The sequence below is a fragment of the Physcomitrium patens genome, chromosome 4 (assembly GCF_059467195.1).
Source record: "Physcomitrium patens ecotype Gransden chromosome 4, ASM5946719v1, whole genome shotgun sequence".
In the NCBI taxonomy this organism is placed as follows: Eukaryota; Viridiplantae; Streptophyta; class Bryopsida; order Funariales; family Funariaceae; genus Physcomitrium; species Physcomitrium patens.
In genome coordinates this window covers 6,775,022-6,783,247 of record NC_143413.1, presented here as the reverse complement: position 1 = coordinate 6,783,247, position 8,226 = coordinate 6,775,022, and positions in this window count along the sequence as shown.

Genomic DNA, 8,226 nt, shown 5'->3' with positions numbered 1-8,226 from the left:
TATTGTCAAGACTAGGGGCACGTTTGATCAGAATAACGAAGATGCCCAGCTTCAATAGGAACCGTGCGACTGGACAGTGAAATATCGCAACAACAACCAGGTTCCTTTCTTTCTGCTCAACCTGCCCTTTGTTTTATAATCCCTTTGCTTATTGGCCCTCAAAAACTGAGAACCTTAGCATTATTAGATTCAAGAGCATCTGCTTGTTTCTTAGACGAAGAATTTGCGAAGTGTCATAAGATCCTTTTAGTACAAAAATCCAAACCTGTTCACGTTGAGGTCATAGATGGACGACCTTTATTGACTGGTAGTGTCACCTATGAATCAAAACCTATAGAAGTGACGTTTAAGGGCCATAGTAGTCATATTATTTTCAATATTATTAGAATCCCATCAAATCCTATTATTCTTCGTCTTTCTTGGTTGGAAAAGCATAACCCATCCATACATTGGAGGTTGCAAAAGATGACCTTTCCCACAAAACCATCCAAGAGCAAGCCTAGTATAAAACTACGAATAGAAAAATCCTTATTTATTGGAGCAAGAGCATTTATAAGATCGTCCAAGGAAGGCACACCGTTTGTCATTTATGCGACTCCAACTACCGGGGAGAAGATCTCGACAACAAGTATACCGGTGCAATATAAGGATTTTAAAGACATGTTTCAAAAGAAGAATGCCGACATGCAACTGGAATACCGACCATATGATTGTGCCATAGACTTGCAGGAAAGAGCACAACCGCCTTTTGGCCCAATCTACAATCTATTGCAGATGGAGTTGGCAGAGTTATGAAAGTACATTGACGAGAATCTAGCCAAGAGCTTCATCCGTCATTCAAAATCGTCAGCTGGAGCACCCATCTTATTTGTAAAGAAGAAAGATGGCTCGTTGCGGATGTACGTGGACTATCGAGGCCTCAACAAGATAACAAAGAAGAATCGTTATCTGTTATCCTTGATTTCTGGTCTCTTAGAATAACTTGGACATACAAGGATCTTTACAAAAATTGATCTAAGGGGAGCTTATAACCTCGTATGAATCAAAGAAGGAGATGAGTGGAAGACAATGTTCCGTACAAGGTATGGCCATTTTGAGTATAATATCATGCCCTTTGGTCTTACCAATGCTCCAGCGGTCTTTCAACATATGATGAATGACATTTTTTGGGAGCACCTTGACGATTTTATTGTCATCTATTTGGATGATATTCTGATATTCTCCAAAAACGAGGAAGAGCATGAAAAATACGTTCGTTTAGTCTTAGAGAAACTATGCGAGCAAGGATTATATGTCAAGTTAGAGAAGTGTTTATTTCACCAACTAGAGATGGAATTTTTGGAGTTCATTGCGACTACAGAAGGCTTGAAGATGGACCCCAAGAAGGTGGAAGCAATCGTGTCCTTGGAGGTTTCGAAGACAGTTAGAGACGTACAATGCTTTCTTGATTTTGCCAACTTCTATCGGATCTTCATGAAGAATTACTCTCAAGTTGCTACTCCTCTCACTCGGTTGATATACAAGGATAAGCTAGAATGGAAACCTTTAGCGGAGAAGGCGTTTCAAGACCTGAAGACCGCATTTACTACGGCTCCAATCTTGGTACATCCAGACTTTACAAAGGCCTTTTATTTAGAAACTGATGATTTGGATTTTGCTTTGGGAGCTGTACTTTCACAAATGGGAGAAGAAAAGAAGCTCCATCTGGTTGCATTCTATTCTCGAAAGTTCTTTGCTGCTGAAATCAATTATGAGATCCACGATAAGGAACTTCTTGCTTTAGTGGATTCTTTCGAAGAATGGCATCACTTCCTTCAAGGAGCTGCACACCCAGTGACCTTATATACAGATCACAAGAACTTAGAGTATTTCATATCGGCTCGAGTTCTAAATCGACGTCAAGCTCAGTGGAGTATGTTGCTATTTAGGTTTGATTTTGTTATCACTTATTGACCTAGAAAGCAGCAAGGACTATCTAATGCCTTATCGAGGAGATTGTATCTTGTACCAAAGGTTGGAGAAGCAGCGTTTGATCAACAATATATGACATTGTTGAAGCCAGAGTAATTTCAGCTTTGCGCTATTATTGTGCCAATTGATGCTGACTTCCTGAATCAGGTACGTGCCGTGACCATTGAAGATTCAGTAGCCATTGATATTAAGCAACATGCCAATGACGACAAGTTCAAGGTGGAGGGAGATCTTTTATACTTTGAGGAGTAGTTATATATCCCAAAAGGACCAGCACGACTCCGAGTTCTTCAATCTCGCCACGATTTTCCAACTGCGGGATATTTTGGATTCAACAAGACCTTGGAGCTTATTTCTCAAGATATTTGGTGGCCCCAAATGTGGAAGGATGTGAAAGATTTTGTCCTCTCCTGCGACATTTGTTCAAGATCCAAGAATCTTTGGCATCGTCCTTATGGACTCTTACAGCCATTGTCGATTCCACGTCAACCATGGTCTTCAATTTCTATGGACTTCATCATGGACCTATCATCATCGAACTCATTTGACAGCATCTTTGCCGTGGTAGATCAGCTAAAAAGATGGCGCACTTTGTCCCTTGCAAGAAGACATCGTCTAGTGAAGTCACAGCAAGGCTCTTTCTCGATAATGTGTATCGATATCATGGACTACCAGATGGTATCGTATCAGATCGAGAAACCCAGTTCGTATCAAAGTTTTGGAAATCTCTCTTTGAGATACTGAAGGTGGATATCAAGCTTTCTTTGGCTTTTCATCTTCAAACTGACGGCCAAACGAAATGGGTGAATCAAGTCTTGGAACAATACTTATGATGCAGCATCAACTATCAACAAGATGATTGGACCATATATCTGCCGCTAGCCAAGTTTTCATATAACAACACCCTTCATGCGTCGACTCAATACACACTATTCTTTTCCAACTATGGATATCATCCGAAGCTTGATTTATTGAGTCCATCAACAAATAATAATCCAGCAGCTGAAGGATTTGTGAAACAACTATCAGAGCTTCAAAATACGTTGAAGCGTCAATTACAATCCGCTCAAGAATCCTACAAGGCATCTACAGATAGATTTCGAAATCAAGCACCTACTTTCAAAATTGGAGATAAAGCATGGCTTCTTCGACGGAATATCAAGACCAAGCGACCATGTGATAAGTTGGACTATCGAAGATTGAGACCATTTATCATCCAGAAGCAAATCAATCCAGTGGCGTACCATCTGGAATTACCGGCTTTTATGAAGGTACATCCAGTCTTTCATGTTTCTCTGTTGGAGCCTTATCGTGAGTCGTCTTTTCTTGGAAGAGTGCAATATCTGCCACCTAATATTGAGATCGAGAACCACGAGGAATACGAGGTTGAAAAGGTGATGGATTCATGATGAAGGTGGAGCAAGTTGGAGTATCTTGTTCATTAGTGTGGCTACGACATTAATGAACAAACGTGGGAGCTAGCTGAAAATCTCGCCAATGCGCTGTAAAAGGTACAGGAGTTTCATCAACAACATCTTCATAAACCTAAGCCGGTTCGGCGATAGCTTCTTTCTAAAGCTTGTTCACCCAAGAATATAAGAAAGGGGGAGAGCACCACTAAAATTTGTAGTTGATGTAGTTATTTTCTCCAAGATAAAATAGAATTTTTTCAGTAGCCATAGTTTGGTCTTCTGATATGGATAGCCAAGAGATAGATACTATGCCAATCACATTATCTCAACCGACTAGCTCATGAAGGCGATCCCAAGATAAAGAACCGCCTACACCACGACGACGACAGAGGATACCGAGTAACCGATCACTGGTGATTGTATTTGAGTCCGAGCCTGCTTACGATGGTCAGCCAGAAGGTGTATTTGCAAGAAAATTTCACAATGAAGACACAGAAGTTCATGCTTGGTCAGAAGTTGAAGGAGTGGGCCACTACCATTGGCTTCAAGGGCCGATGAACCACTTGCCTCGTGAACAACAGTTGGAGTTCATAGCAGATGTTATAAAACAGATCTTCATTTTCTTGTGTTGGTACTAATTAACAACAACATTGCTTCTCAGAGACCTCGAAGCTAAAGGAGGGGGTGATGTTAGGGACATAATCCTTAGAACCTTCTAGAGACAAGTTTCTAGAACCTTCTAGAAGCAAGTCTCTGAAATCTTCTAGAAGCTTCTTAGTTAGTAGAAGATGTTAGGAACATAGTCCTTAGAACCTTCAAGAGATAAGTTTCTAGAACCTTCTAGAAGTAAGTCTCTAGAACCTTCTAGAAGTAAGTCTCTAGAACCTTCTAGAAGTAAGTCTCTAGAACCTTCTAGAAGCTTCTTAGTTGATAGAAGTTGCTTGAGAAGCTTCCTAAATAGGAGTATATTTTGGAATCGAGGCTGAAGAGTTCTTCAATCTTGACAACACATCTCTTAGAGCTCTAGCTCACCTCTCTGGTGTTGTTCTTGTATTCATCTAATTAATCTAGTTCTTGCCAGTTCTTCTTGAACTTCTTGTTAGATCTCGAGTCTGTATATCTGTGTTCGTGACATTAACTTATTTTCAATATCTAATGAATAATATTTTTTAAGAATTTATTAATAATTTTATTATATATTATCTAAATAATATTCTAATATATTTTAAGAATATAATAAAAGATAAACTTCATATTTTTGTGTATTAAAAAAAATTAGAAATATAAGATTATATGCCAAGATAGAAAAGTATGTATTTTATATTACTTAAATTGACTTCTTGGAATACATCATTTCAAGTGATGGTCTTATGATAGATTCTAAGAAGATTCAAACTATTATAGATTGGAAGATCTCAAAAATAATAAGAGATGTTCAATATTTTTTGAAATTTGTCAATTATTATTGGATCTTCATCAAAACTTTTTTTCAAATTGCGGCTCTTCTTATACGTCCTACATGTAATTTATTAACACAAATGTGATATTTGTAAATACACATAAGAGTCAATCAAGATTATTGCAAATATAAAATAAGAAATTGATGCTTTTTATTAATGATATCAATCAAAACTAAGATGAAGAATATCAAATCTTTGCTATAAAAGAAATATGGTTTAGGAAAGATTGTATTCTAACTTCTATTATTATTTGTTGTTTTTATGTATTTGTAGTATTGAAGACATAGAGAATCAATAACTAATAGATTTAACTTAAAAGCCATTGTTTGTTGAGTTATCAATCACAAAATTGTAGTTGTCACAACTTTTAAGATAATATAATAGAAATAAAGATCCTCAAAAATAACATGTTTTTTCTTGAAAACATAGTGAAATATAATATATTTGATATCACAACCTTAAAAGAGTGTTCTAATGCTTGATAATATTATTGGAAGTAAGAACTACCTTCAATAGTATTCGAAATATTTTATTTGAAGAGAGTTATGAAGGCTGCAACAATCATGAAATATTAAGGTAGTCTTCTTGCCCTAGTATAGAATGCTTTCAATAGTTAAGTGTACCTATCAACCATCGTCAAAGAAAATAAAGTTTAGAATATGTGATAAATATAATTTGCTACATATTAAACTTCTTTAACACATAAATACCATTCTTCATAGAACTTGTTCCTTAAAGAAGAAATAATGTCATAGACATATATATTTATTTAAATAAAAATATTAGATAGAAGATAAATATAAGTAGATTTGATGTTATCTTGTGGCAAAGTTTGTTAATAGTTTTATACATACATATTTGATTTTATACATATTTATAACTGATTAATAGATTAAAAAAAATTCCAATAAATTAGCCACGTGTCGCATTTATTTGTAACTTATGAAATAAGCTAATTAAGTGGCATCCAAATAGGAAATTTAACTTATAAGCTAGACTCGTGTCTTGCAAGTTGGACATGTATTGGAGGCCTTGTAGAATGTCACCACATAGCTCTTAATTAGATATTATATATAGAGGCAAGAATAAAGCCTTCTTTACTCTCGTCAATGTCTTTTTAGTTCTTAGTCTTTTTTTAAGACTTTCTAGTCTTCTTATCTATAACAATAGTCATTCTTATTTAATATTATACCATCTTTAAGTAATTTTATAGTCTTTTTGAGTGACATAAGAATGTATTGAACTTTTAATTGTTTGATATTGATGTTTTTTATACAAAATACTTTAAGTAGATTCAAAATTGGATCATAATAAGTACAAGCGTATATACAATTATAAGTAAAAATTATATAAAGAATAGAAAATTTATAATTTAATTAAATATAAATCACATAATTATATTTCATATTTAAATTAATTGTATTAAGAATGTTCAATATAGTTGTCAATTTTTAAACTTAGTCAATAATTCTTATCATGAATATGTATTCTTTATATAATTTTAAAAAGATATAATTTTACAATATCTATTGGATCCAAAAAAGTACATTGTAATATAAAGTGATTTTTATATTTTAATTAGAATATATATATATATATATATATATATATAGATAGATATAGATATATATTAAATTTAATATATATTTTTTGATAGAATTCTAATTTTATTTTAATAGTATTGAAAAAATTATTTTTTGATTATAAATCTTAAAATCTAATTGATGTTTTTTATTATAGATATGTAGTCTTTGCATAATTCTATAAAGATATTAGTTTATGATGTCAACTAGATCTAAAAAAGAACCATGTTATATAAAAAAAATATTTTAATTAATTTTTTTATATTCTAATAATAAAATTTATAGATTATAATTAGAGGCATATATGTGCACTTTTACAAAAAAATCTCTAGAATCAAGTTGCACATAAAAACCCTTCTAATAGAATTTTTCATGTGAGCTAAAATTTGAAGGTACAAGATTTTATATATGGCTTATTGCTTGGATAATGGGCTATATAAAAAACCTTTATTTTGATAATTTGATTTCCTTTAGAAGTAATTGATATGCTATGGTAATCATCTATATATTAGTATGTACTTTTAAGTCTATATGATAAAGAATTTGGTGCAACCAGTATTAATTATGGCTTGAATAAGCAATCAATGGTCAGATTGTTTGTAGATTTGTTTTTTACTTCCTTCCACCTTTAGACATATGAGCCTTATTTATGTCTTGTCCATTTTTCCTACTTATATGTTTATAGGTCATATTCATGCATCTTTTGTTTTAGACCTATGTGCATATTTGAAAATCTCAAGAATTGTTACTATTCTCAAATTCTGTAAATTGAATGAATATGGTTCTTTTAAAAGTATTCTTTATATTCAACTTTAAGGTTAATTCACTTTAACTATATATTTATTAGTAAAAACTAAATAACACTTTTTTATCTTTGTTTATTTATAATTTAACTTTTATAAATCTTGTACTCTTCACCTTACTTTTTAATTGCATACTATTGTATTTTTATATATTTATATGATAAAAAAGTAGACATCACTGATTTTATAATTGATATTTTTTATTAAATTTTTATTAATTGACATGTTTTTAATTTTTGGATGTTTAAAAAATTATTTTTAATAGATTTGTGTAAAAATCCATTTAATTGTAAAAATAAAAATTAGAGATATGTGCTCATATATGAAAAAATGTAATAAAAATTAGCTGTTTAGGACTAGGATTTTTGTAATGTCTAAAGATCTACTAAATAAAAGGAGGTGAAATTTTATATATGTATAGAAGACTTAAAGATAAAATTATACATAAATTATAAGAAAAAGTTAATAGTGGAAGAAAGAGAAGTTGTTGCTTAAATTTCTCTATCAACTATAAAGTTCGTGGCTAAAGAACATTACATTAATTTTTATTTATTTTTATTTATTTTTATATTTTTATATTTTTTTCATTTTCCCACAATTTTTAAGATAGGTTGTATAGAGATTTTTTTATTTTATAGTGAAATTATAGTAGAATTTTTGAAAAACAAATTCACTAATTACATGATTAAATTAAAAATTGGATCTTTTTAAAACTTTTCAATTAAGATGAGAGTTGTATGAAAAACTTTAAATTACAAAAAAATGAAATGAAATAGAGAATTTATATTTTTATATATTTGAAATTATGAAGAAATATTTTTAGTATTTTATATTAGTATTCAATATTTTGATATTAAATATAAGTTTTATTATTTTTTATTAGCCAAAATCTATTAGAGCTCTTATTTAGTTGTAGAAAATAGTTTTATCTCCAATAATTGGATGCTTGATGTAGTTCTAAACAAGACAACATGTAATATAATATAAGTAGTGTAGT